The sequence below is a fragment of the Balaenoptera physalus genome, assembly GCF_965194825.1.
Source record: "Balaenoptera physalus genome assembly, chromosome: 7".
NCBI lineage: Eukaryota > Metazoa > Chordata > Mammalia > Artiodactyla > Balaenopteridae > Balaenoptera > Balaenoptera physalus.
Genome location: NC_138886.1, coordinates 76,060,765 through 76,087,736, shown reverse-complemented (window position 1 = coordinate 76,087,736; position 26,972 = coordinate 76,060,765). Strand labels below are relative to the sequence as shown.

The window sequence follows — 26,972 nt, the reverse complement described above, 5'->3', positions numbered from 1 at the left end:
TCTGCTCTCATGGTCATTACAGACTCTGAGGGGTACATGCTATAACCAGGTAACCACACAAATATATGATTACAGACTGAGACAGGGGTTACCAGGGGGCCAGTCCTCTAAGAGGATACAGCAGGGGCCCCGGGTTTCATTTGGAACTCTTTTCTGACCTGGGTATTATATCATATACACTCTCTATAAGGTAAATATGCACAAACTCAAACTGAATTTAAACAAAGCGACGGAATATAAAAGTCCACGTGGTCTGAATCCTGCTGGAGTTAGCAATCAGTTAATTGATTTAATCCGTGGCTGAAATGGCAAAATTACTCAAGGTAACAGCTTTTCAGATTTGAGCGTATATATTCCACCAACAAAGTTGAATGGTACATGCCCTTAATGACTCATCTGATAAGTGTCAGAACTTAGGTTACAAACTGGCTTAGATTTATCAGAAAGCTATGTCCCCTGCTAACTGATTATTTTGAAGCTAAGATCAATTTAGTTCAATGAACTTTTATGGATCATATACTAATTGTATATCACTGTGCTGTAAGTTGTGAGGAGAAGAACAATGAATCAGACAAAAATCCCTACCTTTAAGGATCTAATAGTCTTCTGTATATTGACAAATATGCTATATTTAAATAATACACTTTAATTCTGTCTGGCATTTTATTTATTTTTTTAACATCTTTATTGGAGTATAATTGCTTTACAATGTTGTGTTAGTTTCTGCTGTATAACAAAGTGAATCAGCTATACATATACATATATCCCCATATCTCCTCCATCTTCTGTCTCCCTCCCACCCCTCTAGGTGGTCACAAAGCACCTAGCTGCTCTCCCTGAGCTATGCAGCTGCTTCCCATTAGCTATCTGTTTTACATTTGGTAGTGTATATATGTCCATGCCACTCTCTCACTTCGTCCCAGCTTACCCTTCCCCCTCCCCGTGTCCTCAACTCCATTCTCTATATCTGCATCTTTATTCCAGTCCTGCCCCTAGGTTCTTCAGAACCATTTTCTTTTCTTTTTTTTTAGATTCCATATATATGTGTTAGCATACAGTATTTGTTTTTCTCTTTCTGACTGACTTCACTCTGTATGACAGACTCTAGGTCCATCCACCTAACTACAAATAATTCAATTTCATTTCTTTTTATGGCTGAGTAATATTCCATTGTATATATGTGCCACATCTTCTTTATCCACTCATCTGATTGATGGACACTTAGGTTGCTTCCATGTCCTGGCTATTGTAAATAGAGCTGCAATGAACATTGTGGTACATGACTCTTTTTGAATTATGGTTTTCTCAGGGTATACACCCAGTAGTGGGATTGCTGGGTTGTATGGTAGTTCTACTTTTAGTTTTTTAAGGAACCTCCATACTGTTCTCAATAGTGGCTGTATCAACTTACATTCCCACCAACAGTGCAAGATGGTTCCCTTTTATCCACACCCTCTCCAGCATTTATTGTTTGTAGATTTTTGGATGATGGCCATTCTGACTGGTGTTAGGTGATACCTCATTGTAGCTTTGATTTGCATTCCTCTAATGATTAGTGATGTTGAGCATCCTTTCATGTGTTTGTTGGCACTTGTATATCTTCTTTGGAGAAATGTCTATTTAGGTCTTCTGCCCATTTTTGGATTGGGTTGTTTGTTTTTTTGGTATTGAGCTACATGAGCTGCTTGTAAATTTTGGAGATTAATCCTTTGCCGATTGCTTCATTTGCAAATATTTTCTCCCATTCTGAGGGTTGTCTTTTCATCTTGTTTATGGTTTCCTTTGCTGTGCAAAAGCTTTTAAGTTTAATTAGGTCCCATTTGTTTATTTTTGTTTTGATTTCCATTTCTCTAGGAGGTGGGTCAAAAAGGATCTTGCTGTGCTTTATGTCATAGAGTGTTCTGCCTATGTTTTCCTCTAAGAGTTTTATAGTGTCTGGCCTTACATTTAGGTCTTTAATCCATTTTGATTTTGTTTTTGTGTATGGTGTTAGGGAGTGTTCTAATTTCATTCTTTTACATGTAGCTATCCAGTTTTCCCAGCACCACTTATTGAAGAAGCTGTCTTTTCTCCACTGTATATTCTTGCCTCCTTTATCAAAGATAAGGTGACCATATGTGCGTGGGTTTGTCTCTGGGCTTTCTATCCTGTTCCATTGATCTATATTTCTGTTTTTGTGCCACTACCATACTGTATTGATTACTGTAGCTTTGTAGTATAGTCTGAGGTCTGGGAGCCAGATTCCTCCAGCTCCGTTTTTCTTTCTCAAGATTGTTTTGGCTGTTTGGGGTCCTTTGTGTTTCCATACAAATTGTGAATTTTTTTTGTTCTAGTTCTGTGAAAAATGCCAGTGGTAGTTTGATAGGGATTGCATTGATCGGTAGATTGCTTTGCGTAGTAGAGTCATTTTCACAATGTTGATTCTTCCAGTCCAAGAACATGGTATATCTCTCCATCTGTTTGTATCATCTTTAATTTCTTTTATCAGTGTCTTATAGTTTTCTGCATACAGGTCTTTTGTCTCCCTAGGTAGGTTTATTCCTAGGTATTTTATTTTTTTTTGTTGCAATGGTAAATGGGAGTGTTTCCTTAATTTCTCTTTCAGATTTTTCATCATTAGTATATAGGAATGCAAGAGATTTCTGTGCATTAATTTTGTATCCTGTTACTTTACCAAATTCATTGATTAGCTCTAGTAGCTTTCTGGTAGCATCTTTAGGATTCTCTGTGTATAGTATCATGTCATCTGCAAACAGTGACAGCTTTACTTCTTCTTTTCCAATTTGGATTCTTGTATTTCTTTTTCTTCTCTGATTGCTGTGGCTAACACTTCCAAAACTATGTTGAATAATAGTGGTGAGAGTGGGCAACCTTGTCTTGTTCCTGATCTTAATGGAAATGGTTTCAGTTTTTCACTATTGAAAATGATGTTGGCTGTGGGTTTGTCATATATGGCCTTTATTATGTTGAGGTAAGTTCCCTCTATGCCTACTTTCTGGAGGGTTTTTATCATAAATGGGTGTTGAATTTTGTCAAAAGCTTTTTCTGCATCTATTGAGATGATCATATGGTTTTTCTCCTTCAATCTGTTAATATGGTTTATCACATTGATTGATTTGCATAATACTTCATTTTTTAAAAACAATGCACTGTATCAAAAAGCTCAGTTAATAAAAAGCTAGTGATTCCAGTGTTCCAAGATGGATATCATACAAGTTGTATTTCTCATACTGAAGGCTAATTCAGTTATTTCATTGTCCTTATAAAGAAAATGTTACCTTTTGGTTAAATTACCCATGCAATGGGTTCAAATTCACCCTTTATTTAGATGGGTAATTTTTTAAAAAATACGTTGAAATCAGCAACGTTTGCATTTCTTGAGTGTTTGATATAGTGGGATTCAAACGAGAGAGAAACTTGGTTCCAACCAGGATCACTAGTTTTTATGTCCTTCCATCTCCCCATCATGTATACTGGCTTTGTCTACCCTGACAAAGAGACTAGGTAGCAGCATAGATAAATGTTTACAGTATGCAAAGTGATCAAAATAGAAAGCAAAATTACATGACACATCATGATGTCAACTATTTTAAAAATATGTAAGAATGTAAAAACAGATTGAATGGGAACATGGACACATGGGAATAGTTATAAACATGAGAATGATTTTTTTCTCTTTGAAAAATTCTCTTTAATATTATTATAGTGGCTTTTAACAGAAGAAAAATTAATGAATTGGCACAATTAGAAGGTCTGCTTCTGCTTTCTCAGTTGTAGTGCTTTCTAATTTAGAGCAACTTGATAATGGATGAATCTTATAGACATGGGTATGCCATTTTCTTAAATGTGAGTAGAAATTTGAATACAAATTGCTGTTAAAGATTAGGAAAAAATATTGAGTTTCTATCAAGTTAGTGATTCTAAACACACACACACACATACACTTATTTCTCATATATTGAAATAAGTTGAAGGATGAAAGAAAAAGAAAAGGAATGGAGGGAGGATAGGGAAGAGAGAATTTATATGTATTGAGCTCTGTGAGTTCAAGTTGGACAAAAACAATGCTGGTACATCAAGCTGCCTACATGCTCCCAGAACTCATTTATCTATGTTCATGGGTTGTCCACGTCGGTGGTGCTCACATTGTAATATTCAATCTGATGGGTGGGCCAGCTGTGCCCCAGCTCAGCTCTGCATCCTGCAAAACAACAAGCACCCCCTCCCAAAGTGTATGAATAACCAAGCTTTTACAAACTCGATTGTCAGATGATGGTCTAACTTTCATTTGTAACCACTATGATTATGGGGCAGCAACGTTTCCTCACATATCTGTGTAACTTCCAATTTATCAATTATCAAGATTTTTGTGACTTCTTATCACTTGGAGTTGGTCTTCTTAGAACATCACAGAAGTCATAAACATTCTTTTTTTACCTCTTTGTTTTTTCCTAACTAAATTGGAAGCCTCTTGAAGACAAAGATTCAACTTCTACTTGTTTTGAACGTACGAGGAACTAGTAAGAGATGGGATCCATTTGTCCATTCTTTTCCTGCCTGTCTCAGGCTTCCTCTTCTCTGCTAGATGCTGTCTCTACTTTAAATAATTCCATTTCAAATGCTGCTGCCATTTTCCCTGTGCATAGTACCTCCAAAAGAGTTGCAAATAAGATAAGAAAAACATTGGACTGGAGCAAAAGAGTCCTAATTTTTAGCCATGTGTCTGCCACTAAGTAGCAAAGTATGTGACACTGGGGGGGATATTTTGCTACCTTTCTGGGCCTTGGTTTTCTTATCTGTGGATTGAGGTGGGTAAACCAGTTGAGCTCCAAGACTCTTCCTGCTCTGCTATTCTGCCATTTTAAAAAAAATTTTTATTGGAGTATAGTTGGTTTACAATGTTGTCTTAGTTTCAGGTGTACAGCAAAGTGAATCAGTTATACATATACATATATCTACTCTTTTTTAGATTCTTTTCCCATATAGGTCATTACAGAGTACTGAGTAGAGTTCCCTGTGCTATACGGTAGGTCCTTATTAGTTATCTATTTTATATATAGTAGTGTGAATATGTTAATCCCAATCTCCCAATTTATCCCACCCTACCCCCTGCTTCCCCCCTTGGTAACTGTAAGTTTGTTTTCTACATCTGTAATTCTATTTCCATTTTGTTGATAAGTTTATTTGTACCCTTTTTTTAGATTCCACATATAAGCAATATCATATGATATTTGTCTTTCTCTGTCTGACTTACTTCACTCAGTATTCTGTCATTTGTGATCACCTCTGAGGTATCTTCTGACCTAGAAGTTCTACGAGTCTCTAACTTTGTTAGATCAGGAGCCATTCAAGGCTGCTCTATGCGGCCCTGAAAGTTGTGTGGAGGTGCTTTGTGGGCCACTGTGGCATGGAGAAGCTGCAAAGGGGAGCCCAGCAGACTGCTTAATCAGAACAGCTCACTTTGATCTATTTTAGATACGGGTCTTCCTGAATATGATTTTTTTTTATAAATTTATTTTATTTATTTTTGGCTGCGTTGGGTCTTCATTGCTGCACACGGGCTTTCTCTAGTTGCAGCGAGCGGGGGCTACTCTTCGTGGTGGTGCACGGGCTTCTCATTGCGGTGGCTTCTCTTGTTGTGGAGCATGGGCTCAGTAGTTGTGGCGCACAGGCTTAGTTGTTCCATGGCATGTGGGATCTTCCCAGACCAGGGGCTCGAACCTGTGTCCCCTGCATTGGCAGGCAGATTCTTAACCACTGCGCCACCAGGGAAGCCCTTCGTGAATAAGATTTTAATTGAAGAAAGGATTCTATGTTTTTTAAAAGAAAATTTGAAAACCTTTCATAGTAGGTTAAGAAACGTCCTTTAAAATTGTGTAAAAATACATTGACGGTGATTATGGTCTAGAATTTAAAAGATTGATTTGTGTGTAACGATCAGTCAATCTAAAATATTTTATGAAAGTAATTTGGAATTGTCTTGCAGGGAACATCAATTTTAGTCACTGTTCAACTAAGAATTAAGCTGACATGTCAGGAGAAAATGACTAGGCAGGTGGGAAAATGTTTTATATGAATTTTAGGTACTGCACAGTGCAGTGACTTCCAATTGAGAGTCTGAGTAAAGTTCCTACCAGGCTGCAGTGAAGAATAATTATGAGAACAGGTAGCAGTTGTTTTCTTTTATATCTGCTTTCTTGGAAAATAAAAAAGACTTGTCAACTTTATGATAGTTTCCCCACTTTTTAAAATTCTATAAGTCTATTACATCCACTAATGTCAGAACTATTGCTTTATGGCACTTAGCACAGCGCTAGGCTTTCAGGTGGTGCTCAATAGATGCTTGTCTGATTGAATAGTGTATCAAGAACGCAGAGGTTATATTCTAGCAAATCCAGTTAACCATATGATAAGCACAGAACCATCTAAAAGTCCCATTATCAAGAAAGGATTTTCCACGATATCTTTATTAAAGCATTTAATCAAACCCCATTGACTCAGACTTTTAAAATTTATAATGAAGAAGCCAAAAGGAAGCTAACACCCAGTCTTCCTTCTCTCTTTTTTTTTTTTTCTCCTTCTTTTAGGCCTATTAATACCACTGTTTGCCTACATGATACGTTGAGACTGTTTACTGAAGGCTGCCCAATAAAGCTAACCATCCTTTATAATGCTGTTTCAGTTAAAAACCTATCACAAGTTAGAAAGAAAGTGACTCACACACTGCTTTTGGAATAATATCATTCTGTCCTACCCCTCAAGCTTTAATACGACCCCCTCCAGAGCAATTCTTGGTGGTGTTCAGGCTCTCTTTCGCTCACGCCTGGTCTTTTCATTGAGCTTATCCTGTTAAGTATCTAAAATCAATATCACATCATTGTTACATATCTAAGAAAGAGATTTTAGAAAACAATCCAAAAGCTAATCAAGTACCGTAACAACAATTATTTGATATCACAATGATTTGATAGAGTATCTCATATTGGGTGAGAGGAGAATTTTGTCATTTAAAATCCATTCTGCCTTCTATTGATGTACAATTTCCATTATATCTATGTTAATTAACATGTGTTTGAGAGTTCTCCAGTCCTAGAAATCAGTATCTCTCTCTCTCTCTCTCTCTCTCTCTCTCTCTCTCTCTCTCTCTCTCAAGCTGTAACAAGCCTTAGGACAGCCTCTGTTTCATTGGACTTAGGGATATCCATTATCATGCACAATGACTTCGCTAACATTTCAGATGAAGACTTCTGGCAGGGCATCCCAGAAGCCTGAGCGGCAGTCTCCACCAGGGAGACCCCAGAGGAAACAACTCACCCACCCATAAATCTGTTGCCTCCAGGGCAGAAAGCCCAATGAGTATCCTTCACGTCAGGCCTCCCACACCCCGACATACGTACATGCATACACACTCACAATTAGACGCTGTGATTAAGCTGAAGGGGTTTGTGAATTCAGATCATCAGTCACCTGGCCAGTTGCACTTGCACACAAAGCATAATTGTTTTCTCTCTTCCATCAGTGTCTCATCCAGGCATTTCTCCATGATAGTTTACGTGGTTTATGCTTTCTGGTTATGGCCTTCCTAATCCATTTTAGTTTCTCTGTCTTGGTGTTTTTTGTTTTGTTTTGTTTGTTTAATTTCCAGCCAGGTGCACTATCTGGAACCTGAGGTCTAAGGCCCAATGTCTTTGTTCCTCTAGGTATATTTGAGTTTGGTCTCAAAAGAGACCTTTTGACTCTTGATTCTGCATTCCTAAGTGTGCCTGAATTCTATATTCTACCAACATTTTAACCAGCATAAAAGAATAAGACAGAATTCTAGGTTGACCCTAATCTGTACCCTCTAGTAGAATCTGAAGCACTTAAGGCACATAAGGGATAAATTTCTATCCACTATGGTCTTCTGAGCTTAGTCTTGTCTCTCTTTATCTAGTGTGATGTAACAAACCACTCCAAAATGTAGTGGCTTAAAGTAATAATTTATTCTTGTCTCATGCACTGGTAGTTATAGGCCTCAGCTGGGCAGTACTTTCTTGGGTCCTTGTACACCTGCAGTCAAATGCTGGTTGGGACTGGAGTCACCTGAAGATTCCCTCACTGGTGCCTGGGCTGGAACAGCTGAGGCCTGGTCAGGCATGTCTACGTGAAGCTTCTTCACATGGCTAGCTTGGACCTTCCCCACAGCATAGTGGTCTAAGAGCAGTTGGGCTTCTTATATGGCAGGTGGCCTCCCCAAAGTGGGCATTCCAAAAGACTCAGGTGGAAGTTGAAAAGTTTTGTACGACCTAGCCTCAGAAGTCACATGGCACCACTTTCTCTACGTTCTGTTGATCAAAGTAGTTGAATCTGGGCCAGCCCAGATTCAAGTAGGAAGAGTAATATACCTTCCCTTTCAAGGGAAGTGTGTACAGGGAAAAAAGGTATTGATGGCTGTCATCTTGGAGACAAGCTACCACAGTGGGTATCAAGTAAAGTGTATTATAGAAAACTAACACATTATAATTTTTAAAATAGCGACTAAATCATAGACTGATGTCCACTTCAGAAAAAAAGCTTGTGTGAACTCATTTCCTAAAATCTATTTAGAATAAATACCTTGAAAACCTACACTTAGAAAGGAGTATCAGCTGCTCCAGTGAACACAATTTAGGGATGAATGACTTGCTTAGTGGCTGGAAAATGACTGCATTAAAGTAGCATCCAACTTGTTTTAGAACCATTAGATCTTAAAGAGAGAACAAACTACTGGCTTATTGGTAGCTTTCAGACAAGGCAAACAGATCTGTTTTAGCAAATATATCTTCATGGTGGTTAAACCCAATTTCAGCCTGGTGCACAGTGCAAACCCATAAAAATATATTGCCTCACACATAGTAAGTGCACAATAAAAATTAGATCTAGGTATTTAATTAAATAATAGTGAATCATAGTCTGATCAAAGACAGTACTTAGTGATCCATTAGCAAAACAACTTTGTGTTATAGGCAGCAGTTTGAGGCTCTGCAAGAGTAAGGGAATTGCCCAAGGTCACACAGCTTTTAGGGAAAGAGCCAGGTTGGAGCTCATCTAGACTCAAATTCCCTCTTACTAGAGAGAGTATCATATCTCAAAGTGCTTAATGACCTGGGAATCTTACCTCAAAATGAATGCCATTATATTTCAGCTGGAGTTTTCCTGAATTCTGCAGAGAAGAGCTTGCCCCTCAATTAATGAGCACATGCAAATCTTAAGTCTTTCACATCTGCCAGATGAGTGCAAATGTGGATAATTAGGCCTGACCTTGAGCAGCCTATGTGGTTCACCCAGCTACAGATGTTGCAGCCAGTTGTCCTGGGATTTGATTAAATTGGGTATAAAACCAGCAAGAACCATTATGTGTCAGAAATAACTGATGGTTTTGCAAGGAATCTTGCTGAATGTGTGTGAATATTAAATTCCTCTTTGGGAGATTAAAAGTTCAACTGGACATATCCCTATACAAGAGGTTCTTTGAAAGCTGTGTCCATTAGAGCTGAAAGTAACAGATATGTATGTGTGTGTTGTGAAAGTATAAATCAATCTTTTTTTAAATAAGCATTTGTTGAGCTCTTTATATGCTTTTAGCCCTAAGCTAGGTACTAAGGGTGAGTGATAAAAGATAAAATTACCTCCCTTTAAGGAATTTCTAATTAAGTATAGTGGTGAAGACTAGTACATATAAATATTTAGATATTAAGAAATGATCAATTATTAATCCCTATCTCTTTAAACATGGGTTAAGAAAAGGAAAAAGAGCTCCCATTTAGGGTTTGTTATTGACAGAAAAGATTTCATGGGAGTACAGCTTGATATGGACTTTTAATGATACACAGTATTTGAAGAGGAAGAAGTCAGAGTTAATATTGACATATTATTCTTGAGGAACCAAGGATAATACTCAAATGATCCACAATCCAGCCTCAAAATGCTAGTTACCAAAAAAGCAAAGAAAATCTATTTCCTAACCTAGGATACATTTGAAATGGCCAAGGAAAAGAGGAATAAATCACCAAACATAATGTATGGTATTATACATTATAGATTAATGTATATTAATGTAAATTAAGTTGTAATTCAAACGTTAACCTAACCTCCAGAAAACTGGACAAATGTTAGCATCATCCGCAAATTTTCATATTAGTCAGTAAATCCTTTGCATTAACCATGGTCAAGTGGTTAATGCCTATTATCCAGAGAATTATTGATTCTACGGCTGACTTCCTGTCTAATGACAACATAGTCCAACTAATATATGGAGAAAACAGTTCCAGTGGTTCCACATGTGGCCTTTTCAGTGACGTTAATATGGATCCATCCATCAGCTTCACGTGCCTGTTACAGGAAGTCTGTCAGTTTGCTTTTGCACTGCCACTTAGACAAGATCCACTTTAGAAAGTGATGCTTCACCCAAGGCTCCATTTACTTAGTTAACACTCCCTCACCAAAATTTCATTTATTACAAAAATTAAAGAGAAAGCAAAGCAAAAACCAACTAGAAATCTACCACTTTAACCCATTAACTTCATTTTCCCACCTTGCCTTCTAATGCTCATCCATATGTACATATAATGTGTCCATAGTATTAATCCAAGTTTATTCTTTTTCACTTTACATTATATCATCAGACTCTATCCTAAGGAGAACATACTATATAGCACAGGGAACCCTACTCAATGATCTGTGGTGACCTAAATGGGAAGGAAATCTAAAAAAGAGTGGATATTTGTATACGTATAACTGATTCACTTTGCTGTACAGCAGAAACTAACACAACATTGTAAATCAACTATACTTCAACTTAAAAAATTAATAAAATAAACAACTCTATCCTAGTTGCTACAAGAGCTTCTATAATGACTAGTTTTCTGGCTGCATTGATTGCTCCCTTCTCTATTTTTCCAAAGCATGCTATTCTCACCTCTATTTTAACATTTACCATGTTGTATTAGAAAACCACATACCACTTACAGAAATTGTTATTTCTGTAAGTCAATAGCAGAAATATTGTGGTATGTGGTTTTTTTGTTGGTTTTTTTTTTTTTTTTTTTTGCTTCTTTTCCCTATGTACTAGACTATTTCCACCAAGAGACAGTTTCTTTTGCCTCTGCTCTAGTGATTTGCACAGGGTATGGCACAGAGATTCAATAAATAATTGTTAAATAAATTAGCGATGGTGCATACATTACTTTGAGCCTGTATGTCATAATTTATGTAACCGCTGTTTCTATGATTGAAATGCTATCTTATTTTTTTCACTTATATATAGCCCCTCTTGGAATGAGTACTCAAATTTTAGAAAATATAAGGATTTGAGACAGCGTATGAAGCTAACAGTGTTGTCAGTAATAGGTTAGGGCAAAAGACTGGAAGGGCGTTTTTCAATCAAAATTCATCAAACTGATGGCGAGTTACTGAGGTTCACAGCCAACTGCGTTATTATCACCTTTGCAAGTAATTTGAAAGAAGCAGTAAAACAATATTAATTAATCTGAATGCCCAGGGTGGGAATTTCCCATAATCCAGGTGTGGGTTTAGCTGGAGAAACCAGTGAAAATGAGTGTATGGATTTGATGACAGCTGGACTCTTGTGGAAATCAAGAGGCAGGTGAAAGAAGATGGGGAACAGGGACACATTTTTGAAATGGAAGACAGCTCAGCTGACTCATGGCAGGCACTGAAACACATAATATTTTAAGATGATGGTCCATTCCCCACAAAATAATGCAAATACGTAACGGGATTTCCTTCTACAGAAAGAAAATCATATTCCTCAATTTTTGTCTTCAGAAATGCTCTACCTCCATAGGCATCCTGTGAGGTGGGAGAGACAGCTAGTCTGCCAAATGTGAAGTTACATAGTCGCTGTGTTATGGCCAGCGATGTTGTTACTCATCATCAACATCTGAGTTGTGTTCCTATGTGTTCAAAGTTGCCCTTCACGTTGTCTGCTCCTCCCTTTTTGTCTATATTCTTTTCATGGGCAAACAACTCCAGTGTTCTAAAAATAAGAATGTTTCTACGCCTGGCTTCTGCCCAGCCTTGAGAGAATGGCACTAATTATAGTTCCCAGAGAAGAGGAGCCCAAGTGAAGCTCTCAGCTATCTTTGTGTTATCATTTGAGCACAGATCTTGAGGGCTTATGGGGGTAACCTTCGAGGTCACCTAGTCCATTTGCTTGTTCTGAGGTAAAAAGACTGATGCCACAAGTGAATCATCCCAGAGAGGAAAAATTAGCCTCTCTCTTAGCTCTACAGAGAAAGCAGTAGACACCACCAGTAACTCAGTACACAGAAATTCTTCCACTTGTTTATCTTGCTTAACCAAATTCCATGTGTAATGGTGTGAGTTCCTTACTATAAGTACTTTGAGAAAGAAGAACAGAGCTTAGGGGAATCATTAGGATTTGTATTATTTTTCCTTGATTTTTGATTCATTGATGGCTTTTCTGTGTAGTGTGAAGTTTACCTGCTATGGTCCTGACCTGCTCAAATGTATTTAGTAGGAAGTAGGCAGGAAAGGATTCTTGCCCCTTGGAAAGTGACTCTCTTTACCGGTGGTCCTGAACTTCTTGGCTTCTTCAGCAGAGTAAAGTCAGTTCTCTGTTTTTAGGTTCGGTGGGAAGAATGGATGCCAGGTAGCAGTTAGTGTGTGATATTTATTTCCATGGCACGAACGTCTTATTTCTACAGAGAGCAAAGCATTTGATGCCTCTTTGTCAGAGGTGATGTAGTATATCAAAATGGTTAAGCACACAGACTCTGTGTCAGACAGATTTGAATTTTAATTGTTGAATTGCTATTTCTGTAAGTCAAGAATAGTAGAATATTAGCAATTTCATACGATTCAGTCTAATAACTAGACAGTGTATATCATCAGTAAAAGTGGGAGAAAGCATGTACTATTTGCTAAATGAAAGTTATCAAAAATTCATTCAAAGGAAAGACTACTTAATACATGCTGGAGCAACAGGGGTGGATTTATATAGAAATGGGGCTTAATTGAAGCCTCTAAAGCTGGGACTCCTCTTCATTCTTTATTTCTCTTCTTCTCTTACATCCTAATGAGCTTTCCTAACTTTGGTAGCAATGTAGAAGCAAGAAGAGAATACAGTCAATAATATCATAATAACTTTGTATGGTGTATGATGTATAAAAATATTGAATCACTATGTTGTACTCCTGAAACTAATTAAGTCAACTATACTTCAATAAAAGGAAAAAGAAGCAATAGGGGGAAAACAATAGATTTGAAGTCATAAAACTTGGGTTCAAATCCTGGCTCTACCACTTTCTTGAATGAATTTGGTCAAGTGATTTTACCTTTTCAGGTCTCTCTTTCCTCATCTGGCCTATATGAGAAAAATGTCAGTCTTGTTGGGTGAGAACTTAATGAGACAATATATATGAAAGAGTGCAAAACAGTGTTTGACCCACAGTTATCTGTGTCCTTTTGTTCTGGTCATGGGGCTTTGGTTCCAGTAGCACACAGTGACAGTACAATTGCCACATGAATGATAATGATGATGGCCTTCTGGCCACGTCTGTCCAAAGCATTTCATGGCTGCCCAAAGCATGGCTGCCCAAAGCATTTCATCCCCCAGTGCTTGCCAGAACCTTCCATTCATGGTGTAGTTTCTTCTGTAGTACACACACACACACACATACACACACAGTTCAATAGGTCATTTAATAAGTACTTACTGAAAATACACTGTATACTTTGAGGACGATGCGATGGATAAGATAGAGTCCCCACCTGAATGGAGCTTATATTTCCATTGGGAAACTAAACAATCAAAAATGAACAAATAAACATATAATACATTTCCAGGGAGTGACAGAAGCTTTGAACAACAAATCAGGATGAGAGGAAAGGATGATAGATGGACCCTTGATCAGAATCCTGAACTTAGTGAAGGAGCAAATCAGGCAAAGATCTAGGAAAGAGTTTTCCAGGCAGAAGGAAGAGAGATTGCAAATGTCTCAAGATGGGAATGATCTGGCGACATTCAAAAATACCAGTAAAGTTAGTGTAGCTAGAGATGAGGGAACAGAGGAAGAGGACAGAAAAAATGACAATATAAACCTTGTAAACCTGGCTTTAAAAACAAGAGTTTCTTATGTGGACTTGGAAACAATGAGGGTGAAGAGTGGGGTAAGGGTGACCTGATTGCTCTGGATGTTGAGTGTAAATTATGAAGGCCAGCGTGTGAGCACCTATAGAGGAAGGAGATGGAGAGGCTACTGCAGTCATCTAGGCAAGAGGTAATTACAGCTTGAACTAGGGTGGCAGTGGTGGAAATAGTGAGAAGTAGTTAGTGTCTCAGTTTTTACCTTTTGAAGATAGAGTAATCAATCCCATTGCTGATGAATTGGATGAGGGGCATGTAAGAGAGAGGAATCAAGGATAGCTTTTGATTTTGCCTTGAGCAATTGGATGTTTGGTGGTGCCATTTACAGAGACGGGAAGAGTCAGGGAAAAGCAGGTCTCCAGGAAGGTCAGTTGGGTTTTATTTTTTGCAGGGGGGTGGTGGTTGATATTCAAAGAGTCATAAATGAAGCTGGGCCCCTCATTCTATAAGTGGAACTTTATAAGTCCACGTGATTTTATGCACTCTTTCCAAGGCTGTGGTCTGAGCAACAGATAGTATCATTCATGCATAAAGCCAGGGGTCACTTCACATATAATCCCACTTCTCCCATAACCAAATGATTTTTTTTTGGCATTCAAAGTAAATAATTTCAAATAGAATATCTTGTTTATTTAATATAACAGCAATCTAAAGCTATTATCTCAGCTGTTCAGGGCATCGTACTTTCCATGCTGATGTTGAAAGTCTAAATCATACTTAAACCAATTACTTTTTAAAAAGTGAAACTTCCCTGACTGTAGACATACTCCACCACCTTGAAAGTGTTTAGCATTCAGATTCAAAATCAAAAACTGCTTATTAAGAAGATCTGATATAACAGATACTTAGCTCATTGTAAAAATCATCTCATTTTTATCCTCATATATATGCTTTCAGGCGGGTTTTTGAACTCCATTATATTGAGTAGGAGACTGAAATGTAGGAAAGTTAATAATTACCTCAGGCTCACAAAACAAGTTGGTCATTAGTGAGATTTCGTGAAAAAGTGGGAATTACCACTTCTCACCCTCATCCCATAGAAAACAGCCCCCAAAGCAGGTCTTCCTGACTCTGAGTTGAGAAGACCTACAGGGAGGCTTCTTTCATGCCACTTATCCTTTTAGATGGTGGGAGAACATTTCAAAAAGAAAAAAAAACAAACAGTGCCACACATTTTTCTACCTTTATACATATCTCGCCATCCTCTAGCTCCTTTCACCATAGTCTTAAAAATCATCACGTCACATAGTGCCTTTAAAACCATGTATTTTAGAATATATAGTTCTACATCATCTGGAGAATGGTTTTAGAGACTTTGGGGAGAACATGCTCAAGGGAAAAATTGGGGGTATTCTAACTTTTTATGTTGGATGCATACTGTGAATTGTATGCCTGATGCCTTGCTATGGATCTGCTAAATTTTTTAAAGACAGACATAGTTTTATTTATTTATTTGTTTGTTTGTTTGTTTATCCAGCCTTATTGAGGTATAATTGGTATACAAAAAACTTCACATGATTAATGTATACAGTTTAGTGAGTTAGGACACGATTAAGGTATACATGTACACTTGTGTTACCCTCACCACAATCCAAGTAATAAACACTTCCATCACCTCCAAAAGTTTTCTTCTGTCCTTTTGTTCTTTTGTTTGTTTTTTTGTGGTAAGAACACTTAACATGAGATCTACCCTCTTAACATATTTTTAAGTACAGAATAACGTATTGTTGCATGTAGGCACTATTTTGTACAGCAGATCTCTGGAACCCACTCATTCTGCCTAACTGTAAATTGTGAAATATTATTTTGACTAACTAAAATTTCACACCTTCACATCAAAGCAGACCCAGAGCCAAAAAGAAGTGGAGAAAAATAGATACACGTGTATACATGATGCACATAGCTGATGTGTTATGACACCCATCTTGAGGAATGAGAACCCACTGATAGACACACCCTTTCTCCTCACTTGGAAAGAAGAATGTCACAACAGTTCTGTTGTCTCATTTCCATGCATTTATATCACACCTAGACTGTCAAACTAAAATATTCAGGGTCAAGAGACACATGACTAATTGTTTTTTTTAAACAGAAGTGCTTACTTTAGTTTAACCTCTCCCCCCAAAACACCATTGTTTACAGCTTTTATCTCATCATTAAATACCCCATTCTCTTCTCCTCCCCAACATCTACTGTGATAATTACATCTTAAGCAGATCATTAAAACTCTCTAAATCTTTCCCCATTTGTAAAATGGGAATACTATTAATACCACCACGTATGATGTGGTAAGGACTTTAAAAAGTAATAGAGGATGAATATAAACTAGTAACACCATTCTCCTCACCCCACTCTGCTTCTAGAATGTAAACATTTAGAGCAAGAGTTAGCTATGATGTCTAATTTAGAGCTAGAAGCACAGAAAATGGATTAACTATGATGCTGACTTTGTCAGTGTCCTATAGTGGATTTCCATCTCCTTAGCCCAGAAAAGAATGGTGCTCTTTTTTTTTTAATTGAGGTATAATTGATGTACAATGTTATATGTTTCAGGTGTACAACAGTGATTCACAATTTTTAAAGGTTATTCCATTTATAGTTATTATAAAATATTGGCTATATTCCATGTGTTATACAATACATCTTTGTAGCTTACATAGAGAACAGACTTGGTTACCAGTGGGGAAAGGGAAGGGGGGCCTAACAAGGATACGGGATTAAGAGGTACAAACTATTATGTGTAAAATAAACTATGCTCTTTCTATATTCCTCTCAGACCTTAAGCCAGAGCCCAAGTGCAGGCCTATTGACTGTTAGTTTCAACCACCAGGTGGCATGATAAGGAAATGATGTGTTTCCCTTCTACTCAGAGCTTTGAAGGAAGTTTTGAAGTAGGAACATATGTACTTAACAAGACAAATGTTCCGAAGACTCGATTCCATTTCCTGACACCATTTCCCCTGGCCAGATGTGCTACAGCTCATTGCTCACCTATTAAAGCCTAGTTGGTTCTCACATTCAAGATGCATTGGGAAGGTCCACACACAGCCTTCCACTGCTAATAAGATGAAGGCAATGGTTGTTCAGGGCTCGTAAACCTGTGACCCTCATAGATCAATTTCAGAGCACTATTGTGCTTAAATGAACACAGTCCCAGCAACCAAGAATAATTTTAAAACAACTCAAACTAGCATTACTCAATATTATGAAGGGGACAGGAAATCCCCCAGCAATAAAATTTTAAATCCCTTTCCAGGTTCTTCCCAATCCATTGCCACGTACAGTACAGCTCTGCTTCTCAAAACCAGTGAAAACTCTTACAGCCCTTGTTTTTGCTTCCCCCTGCCTGCTTTTCTATCGTTTCTCCATTGTACAGCCCTGGAATTGTCCAAGACTACATCTTACAGCTGAAGAGAAGGGTAGGTTCTAATGTAGACCTTGCCAGAAATCTCTAGTGGGTAAGCAGAGAAAACAATCTGGGAAAACTCAAAAATTAATCATTTACAGTTTGTTATAAATTGGATAAAAGCCTTTTGTCAGAGATATAGTTGCAAAAATTATCCAGTCTGTGGCTTAGCTTTTTTTAAACTATTTCTTTCAAAGAGAAATAATTTTTAATCTTGGGCAAAAAAAGTGATATGGCAATAAAAAGTAAACCCTGGCAGAATGTGAAAAAAATTAATCACTTATATCTTGGCATATTGTACCCACACTTAAGAAATGCAACAAACAGTGCTGCAAATTGCAAAAGGAACAGTGAGATCCGGTTGCAGAAAACACTGAATTAGAAATCTAAAGTTTCATTCCAATTAATTGTATAAACTTTAAAAGGTGACTTTACCTCTCTGATTCTTCACTTGCTCCCTTTTATTGATATGGAAACCAAGGCTTTTCTTAGTAAGATGAAAAGACTGACATAAAGTCCCGAGGGTCATCAGGTGAGCAGGAGAGGTCTAGGAGGGCAAGAACCATGTCTTTATGTGTTTTTGTATCTCTGGTACCTACTTGACAGGGCCTGGCATGTGTAAGCACCCAATGGCTTTTGGATGGATGCGAGACTTGTACCTGGGCTGCTGAATCCAGAGCCAAAGCCCACGGCCTATCCCACTTGGTCTCTCACTTCCTCACTGTGCCTCTTTTCTATTAATGTCCCACCCCCTTCAGATGATTGACAAGCACTTCTAGTCTACGCACTAAAGGTACAGAATACCAGTCCTCAACCATGTCATTATTTTAATGGTGAGAATATCTCTAACATTAACTAATATTTTTGAGTTAACATTTTGATGTTAATGTTAACAGAGCCTCTAAGCTGCATGTATTTTTCATAACTAGATGGCACAATTTGTTCCCATTGCTCTAAAATTATTTCCCCATTTTCTCTGAGAAAAAATGATGTATTCACACCCTTATTGTTAGCATCATGATTTAGGAAGATATTTCAAGGTCACTTGGATGTATTTAATTAGAAATTACTATTTTAAGTGTTACGTGTTTTTATGTGTCTAGTGTATTATCGGATGGAGTCAGGGCAACAGAGAAGAACAAAGTAGGAAAGACACAGTGTGTATCGTGAGCTGTATCCACAACTGATTGATGACACGCATGTAGCACTTTGCAGTTTACAAAACGTGCTTATTTTCTGATTAACTCCTCTGAACGATCATGAGAGGTTGGTATTATTGTTAACCAGTTTACAGATAGGAAGCTGAGGCTGAGCATGATTTAAGCGACTTGTTCAAGATCACAAAGCTGGGTCTGAGATTCCCAGCCAGGTTCTCTGCTCTCCGAACAAATTTTGAGCAAGGATAGTAGAACAATTAAGGATATATCATCTTTGGCCAGATTGCTTAGTATTAGTATCCCAATGTTGCTACTTATTAGCTGTGTGAGCTAAATAAGGCAAGTCACGTAACGTTTTTGTGCCTTAGATTGCCATTCTCAAAATGGGAAGAAAAATAGAACTTACCCCATTGGGTTTTCAGGGGAATTGCATTAATGCATATGATTTTCTTAGAACAGAACCAGCATGTTAGGAAATACTTAATAAGTGTGTGTGTGTGTGTATGTGCACGCGTGTTTTCACTAGACTGAACTGTTTCTCACATTTCTGGAAATCTCTCATACATTAGCTCCTAAAGTACCTTTCACTTCCTTTCATCAAAAGAGCTGATTCTTGGCAGCAGCCTGATTATAAATTATGTATAGTGTATTTATGAGGAGATTGTGAGTATGCGTCAGCTCATCCATTTGGGAACAGGGTCCCAACATGTAGAAGATGAACACAGACAAAACCCTGACCTCTAATGTAATCTCCATTAAGGTGCTTCTCAGATAAAATCCCTATGCTTTAGGAGCTGATTGCCGCAGTAACCCTGCAGCCCGCAGAACATAATGCAAGCTCTAATTTAAAATTTCATGCAGGAAGGAAAACTTACAGTTTTCACAGAGTCTGTAGATCAAAAACAAGACGAGAACTAAGTGTCTGCCCAGTGTATCAAGCATGGAAGCAGGCAGTGTGGCTTTTGAGTTCTTTCCTAGTCAATTTTATCGATTAAACCTCAAACTCTCTAACGTGGTTCCTGTTGCTTGGATGTCTAAAAGCAGCCTTTGAACAAAGTGAGGAGACTCAATCCAAACAGTCAGGGAGTAGAAATACTGTTCAAAATACGGTTGTATCTGCTTTAGAGCCGCTAAAAACCAAGGGACCAAACTGAGTCTCAAAAGGTTTAGGGTCACACGTGCTGAATTCTATCACTTGACTTAGAGGTGCCATGTTTGACTTGCTGGCTCTTCACTAAGCTGGATGCACAGGAAACTCTGCTCTTTGAACCAGGCAGGAGCAGCAACAGCCCCAGGGCCCTCCTGGGTGGGTTAAGACAGCTCCTAGGCTGCCTGGGTGGGTTCATTTCCTCATCAGCCTCATCTTTCTCATCATCTTCATTCAAATCAGGCCATGCTACAAAACTACCCTCATTCTGCCTCTGGGAGACCATATGGGGTTGCAGAAATAACATGAACCTCAGGGTCAGGGAAAACTGGGTCTGTTTGAGTCCATGATTTGCTTTTTATTACCTGTGTGATAAAGGACAACTCACTTATCCTCTTTCTGCTTCAATATCTTTATCTGTAAATGGAGATAAAAAATAGTAATTTACAACGTTGTCAGGAGGATTAAATGAGATAATACATGAGAAAGTATTCAGCACATATCAGGATCAGGTACTTAAATGTCAGTTCAGGGAGAGAGAGAAAGAGAAACAGAAGGCATTTGTATTGACTGACTTTTAGAGAGAGAGAACTTCTGGAAAAATACAGATGAGTGTCTGACTTGTTAATAAAATTTTAACTTGACTGAGATCAATAAAAGGCCCCATGTGTTGACTACAAATACACACTCATCAGCAATCCCAAGGAAAATCTATCAGGGTTATTTCCTTTCATTAAAGAGCAATATAAAGAGTGATCAACTCTCCTAATTGACCTGTGGTTTGCTTTCATACGTTACACTTCTGTTCTGCACAGAGGGCACAAATCTTCCAATTACCTTTAGTTCATAATTCATTACATCACATTAGAAGCTAAACATGAACACAGAAGAAGGACCACTTGAGGAGCACTTCTCCTATCGCGTTCTTATCCCCCAAAGCTGCCCGAGTCTCCTCACGGTTGATGTGTGTAAGAGTAAAAGGAATATCTTCACCCACCCCAGGTTGGCCAACCTCTTACATCTGAAATCAAAGCAACTGCATAGTGGGGTCAAGAACAAGACAGCCCTCTCACTCAGGACCAGAAATGAATAGCACACCAACTAATGAAGAAGGCATTACAGGCCTGATGACACAAGGAGGCCTGGAAAAATGCCAAGGCAACATCTGTAGTTTCATAAAGATGGTGAAAGGCAAGCTAATCATCTTGTTGATGGTGGTCAAACATTGAAGATAGTCCCTTTAAGGGCAGTGGCAATACATTCTGTCTTTTGGACTTAGAAGCAAAAATAATGATAATAGTGTACAATACTGGATGTCCAGAATCCTGGATGATTATCTGGTACTGGCTATCTTTCTGGAAATCTGAGTGCCTCAGACTTAACCAGCAAAATGGATTATTCATTGGGGAATTTTCTTGCTAGTTCATTGCCAGGGAAGTGAATGAATGAATGAATGAATGATGTAGAAATGTACTGGGCATCCTGCAAGTTTGAGGACATTATAGCCAGAGCTGTGCCTTTCTCTACCTCTGTTTTGGACTAGCTTTATTACTATACATTATTATTTTTTTTAACATCTTTATTGGAGTATAATTGCTTTACAATGTTGTGTTAGTTTCTGCTGTATAACAAATACTATACATTATTTCGTTTCTTCTGACTGGACAGCAATCCTTCCTTTGCACCTTTGTCTCTTAGCATCAAAACAAGATTCTTGCCACCCAGTGAAACAGAAGCTAAAGCACCCTGAATAGCTAGTGTTGGAAACAGGTACTCTGTACCCTGGGCCCTGTCCCCTTCGTATGTCAACACTGGCTGGAAAGGGAACCCAGCTCCCTTAATTAGTGACAAAGGATGACTGCCCACGTGCAATGAGACTCTTCCTCTTCAGGAGCCACACTGGTTTTTTCTGAACATGTTTTCCTTTATTCGTTAGCCATATGAATATGCAATTTTGTCAAATGTCTGTTCAGTTTTTTGTCTGTGTTTACATTGGGTTGTCTGTCTTTTTTAGTATTGATTTGCAGGAGTTCTTTTTTTTAACTTTGTATTTTATATTGGAGCATAGTTGATTAACAATGTTGTGATAGTTTCAGGTGTACAGCAGAGTGATTCACTTAGACATATACGTGTATCTGTTCTTTTTCAAATTCTTTTCCCATTTAGGTTGTTACATAATATTGAGCAGCGTTCCCTATGCTATACAGTAGGTCCTTGAGCCACACTTTTAAAACAACTCTGGTTTTCAGTTGGTTCTCATTTACATTAAGGGTTTGGTTTGCTTATTTCTGAGAAAGAGTTGGTTTTAGTATTTCCTTTGTAAGCCTTTGTCCTTTAATATGTGATAATAGAATTTTTCCACTTATTATGACGGGATATCTTTCATTTTCTTATTGTCCTTAATATCGAAGGATCACAGTGGAATGTTCTTCCAAATTGTCTTGACATTGCAGAAGTGAGCTGGAGGGGAAGTAAAATGCATGCTTCTGCTTTCCATAAAGATTATGTACTTCATCACACCTCTTTTTCTTTTCCATTGAGGTAGATTACTAGCAGGAAGAGAATAGAAAATGACATAAAACAAAATTCACAAGATAATTTAAAAACTACTTCATTGGTACGATAATTTTAAAATATATATTTACACATTATATTTAATCCTAAAGATCATCCAGTTCAGTTCCTTCAGGACATACATGAAAAACAGACTAAGTGACCTCTCCCAGATAACCGAGTGAAAGAGTGACCCAGGAGTACGTTAACCCTATGTCTTCCCACTTCACTGCATTTCCTTCCTGTGCGTGTTAAACTCATAGCAAACCGAAATAGGACATAAAGATCAATGACTTGAGGGACAGTAAAATGGAAATGAAGATGGTAAATCCTGGCACAAGAGTTCCACTAACCTTGCACAGCTAATTAATCTGATCCTCTTTCCTGGTGAGCCCACACACACAGCCTTCTCAACCCCATGCTTCGGGTAGCCATTCCCATGGATTAGATTTGTTACACAATGTGAAGCATATTTCCTATTTTGGGTTTAGCAGTTAAGTGCACGGAGTTTGGAATAGGATTCATCAATGTTCAAATTCCAGTTCCACCACTAGCAGCTGTGTGACCTTGAGCAAGTGACTTGACTCCTCTGAGCCTTGAGTTCTGTAAAATAGAAGGTAGTTTTCCTTTTGGGGTTGGTAAATGGTGAGTAAAGTTCTTGGCACAGTGCATGGCATATAGTACCCTCTCAATCAGTGATATCAATTCTTATTCAAAAGAATCAACCACTTTTCTGTATTTTCTGCTTTTCAACTTTGAAGCATTAGGTTTATCAAAATGTGTGTGAGGAGAGTTTTATGGAGCTATTCAATGGCATCGCAGCCCTTTTTGCTGGATTCTATATTAAAAATAATAATAAATAAGTCTAGGAGAGACTCCATTTAGAAGTAAATTCTCCCAGGTAGAACCTGTTTGTCTCTTTCCAGCCACGTGATCAGTGTTCCTCCAAAGTATTGTTGCATTGAATTGCAGTTCAGCTAAAGATCGCTCACTTAGAGGCTAAAGAAGCCTGGCAAGATTTTAGAATTCAGGATGGAATCAATGTCAAAGCTGAATCTGGAGATGAATTGTTCTTACATCCATCCCATCCCAGAAGCAAAGGGTACAAGAGACAAAAACAATATAAAGTGTGGCCAGGTCGAAAAGGCTCTTTGATGAGATGTCCTCTCCCGAGACACTATCCAGGAAGAGGGAGCTAAAAGCAGTAGAGCACACACTCAACTGAACCAAAAATGTTTTCACTGACGCCCACCGGGGCTTGTTTGCAGAGCCTGAATCTGGGGCAAACAGCTTGCCGCATCTCTTAATGTCTGGTCTCAGCACTTATTTAATTTGAGATGTATTTCTTTCCTGTTAAAAACAGTTGCCGTCACTCTTTGGCATGAATTGTTTTCTGTAAAGCATGGTGCCAATGTGAGACTGTTGTATTGGCTGGTGACATGTTTAGGCTTCCATGTGATTGGGGAGCAGTTCAGATAATCACTTTAAATATTTCACTAACACAGTAGTAATATTTTAAATAAATATTTTAAAAGTATACTGTGATAGTGCTGCTGTTTATCATACTCACACTTTTTTATTTTTAATAAAATTTGTCTTCTGAGGATATGTCATCAAGAGCTCTCCCTAGAATATTATCATTTGTAATAGATGCTTCTGAATAGTTTATTTCTATTTATACTAGTAGCCGGGGAGTCATGGTAACCTGGGGAAGTGCAAAAGCAAAACATATTTTTCTTTTGAGGACATAAGGGTAAGCCACAGAAAAAATTGTCGGGCGCCCTTCGAGTTCTCTGTCTCCTGAAGTAATGAATTCGTCACCCAGAGGGACATGAATATTCCCAGCAGGTGAAGCTTCCCTGGTTGTCTGGGAGGTTTAATTCTCAGATATTGACCGTTAGGAGTGACTGAAATGCCACCTCCCGTCTTCGTGCCTATGGTGTGGTTGTGAGCACCATTCTCCCTTCTGGTCGTCTGCTTTTTTGAAAGAGAAAAAATGGAGACAAAGTCCGAATTTTAACATGATGCCTAGAGTCTATTTCCATTAATATTTCATAATTACTGAGAGAGCCTCTTATGAATTTTCAGGTGTGTGCTTCTAATTCATTTTTTTTTTCCATTTACATAAAAAGTCGATTGGAACACGAGTCTTTGTCGCTGCCTTAGTGGAATCTTCTCATGGGATTTCTCACAGAGATTTCTGTGCTCGAAACCAAACTTAGATCAAAAAATATACAGAAGGTTCTGCAAAATATCATGGGAGTGGTCCAGCTCATAGTGTATTCCTGTCACACAGAGAATTCTTTTCCAGCTAGGCTGACTCATGGCCCAGCATCTGCTCTTTTGGGAACTGTAGAAAGTGTACAACATTTAGATTTGTACCTTCATACAACTTAATGAATCTCCTTCCTACAACTTAAATCCTTTGAAAAAATGAAGGTAAAATGTTTGAATAGTCTTTTTTTTAGAAATAGGGGGCTGTACAGTGCAGTGCATAAAAGTAGAGATGACAGAGCCAGACTCACTAGGAGCATGTGACATCAAGTCCATTTCCTAAGGGCTCTGAGAATCAATCGTGTCATCCACCAAACAGATGACAGCAGTACCTCCTTCATACAGGTGTGAGGAGTACATGAGATGATACACAGAGAAGCCAGCACAGTGTCTGGCATATAAATTATAGCTATTTCATTATTCAGAGGTTTTCTGAATTCAGGTAATTTGGTCTCAAAAATTATTCTATGGAAATACAAACTCTGGATGTGCCTCAGCAGAAAGGCGTAGTTTAAGTCATGATGTAACAGTTCTGCTGCAAAGAGGGACTCTGGTTCAAAACTGGAGAAGTCTGTCTTGTAAGAATGGTCCATGTTCCTTCCCGGAAGGCTGACTTCAGGCAGAGACGTTGAGGACAGGTCCCTCTGTGGGGAGGCCAAGCAGCTCTCCACGTGACACTCGAACTCAGGCACCAGCTTCATCTGCTGTAACAAAAGGATAGTGAGGCAGGCCATGTGCCAGGACGGAAAGCCCCATCCGGTATTGTTCTATTTCACTGCCCGAGCCATCATTTCATTTACCTCCGTCTTATGTTTGGGCAGGTTCACATGTGGCACTTTTACAGCCTGTGTGGGAAGCTAATTAATAATAATTCAGATAAAGTGAGTGCTTTTCTTTTGGCAAGGGCATTGTGGATCAATTTTAGTCGAATGTGTTCAGTTCTGTTGGAATAATAAACTCTTTCACAGTATTAGAGATACTTTAAAATTCACATACTTTGTACAACCTGAATGGGATTAAAGACAGGCAACTAATCTCCCCTGCATTTTCTTATTGGGAGAAAGAGATTTTTAAACATAGTTTTGTACAATTTTAAAATTATTTAGAAACTCACGTCCCATTTGGCGTGTAAGAGATTTCTGTCCCAACTAAATTCAAAGTGTTACTAAAATGCCCTAAATGTGCAATCGATTTATCAAAGCCAAATTTAATGACCTTTTTCATTAACTTTGCATCTTAGAAGTTGTGTTGGATCTAATCCCACTTGACCCAGTGATGTAAGTAAGACAGTTATTAATGTCCCCATTTGATAGATACGGAAACTGAGAGATGGAAAAGTTAAGGGTCTTACCCAGTTACCCAGTTAGTGTCAGGATCAGATAGAAGCCAAGGCTCCTACCTCATAGTCCCAATAATATCTCATCATATATAAAGGCTTTCCAGGTGATACAAGCCATAACTACGCCTTTCATCTATCCACATATGGATATGTCTCCTTTTTTTTTCTGTTGGCCCAATGAAGAGAGCAATTTAGCAACATCAAACCACTAGCACAGCTAGAAATTGGTCATGGTGGGAGTATTTACACTATGGAAATTAGCAATAGATAGGTATCTGCCTATATGCCATCATGATAACCAAGGCAACTACATAGATATTCTAGAAATCTACCACAAGGATTCTGATTTGGCAGGTGCTATTGTAGATTCCGAGTTAGTATGCTTGGGATAAAACCCCCAGATCTGTATTATATACATACATATATAAAATTTAATTTATAATATTTATAGTACAAGTTTTAAAATTTTAAATTGCGTATCATTCAAAATTCAAAAGGGACAAGAGTAGATATAATAAACATTTTCTCTCCCACCTCTTCCTCTCATCTACCCAGTTCCCTTCCATGGAAGTAACCAATATTATCTTTGTATTCTTCCAGAGCTGTTTTATTCACATACAGTCAAGACATATTTAAGTATTTTCTCATACTTTACACAAATGTGGATCATTTTAAACAATCTCTACAGGTGATTCTGGTACAGCTAATCTTCAAATGATCAGTCAAATTCTCTGGAAAAAATGCTAACTCTTCTGGAACTCAGGAATTCCTCGTGGTAATCTCAAACAGTGGTACTCAAATTTCAGTGTGCATCAGATTTACCTGCAGGGCTTGTTAAAACACAGATTGCCGGGCCCCCTACCTTGAGACAACTCATCTAAGGCAATATTTATTAAGTTCTGTACTCCTAGCTTAAGTCAACTGCCTTCCCCAAATACATCACGAGG

General features: G+C 38.1%; 1 protein-coding gene and 1 long non-coding RNA gene across 12 annotated transcripts in view; one reads left to right on the top strand and one right to left on the bottom strand.

Annotated features, from left to right (window-relative positions):
- Positions 1-26,972, top strand: part of LINGO2 (leucine rich repeat and Ig domain containing 2) — a 1,218,611-nt gene that overhangs the window by 1,158,187 nt on the left and 33,452 nt on the right. The gene's annotated exons all lie outside the window — the stretch shown is intronic.
- LOC309663583 overlaps positions 1,820-26,972 on the bottom strand; it is a 51,414-nt gene continuing 26,261 nt past the window's right edge. For 4 of the 5 annotated variants that reach the window (XR_014265349.1, XR_014265351.1, XR_014265352.1 and 1 more), the window contains one exon: positions 1,820-25,390. This is a non-coding gene — a long non-coding RNA (uncharacterized lncRNA). The remainder of the gene's footprint in view (positions 25,391-26,972) is intronic. The other variant, XR_014265350.1, reaches the window with a different exon arrangement.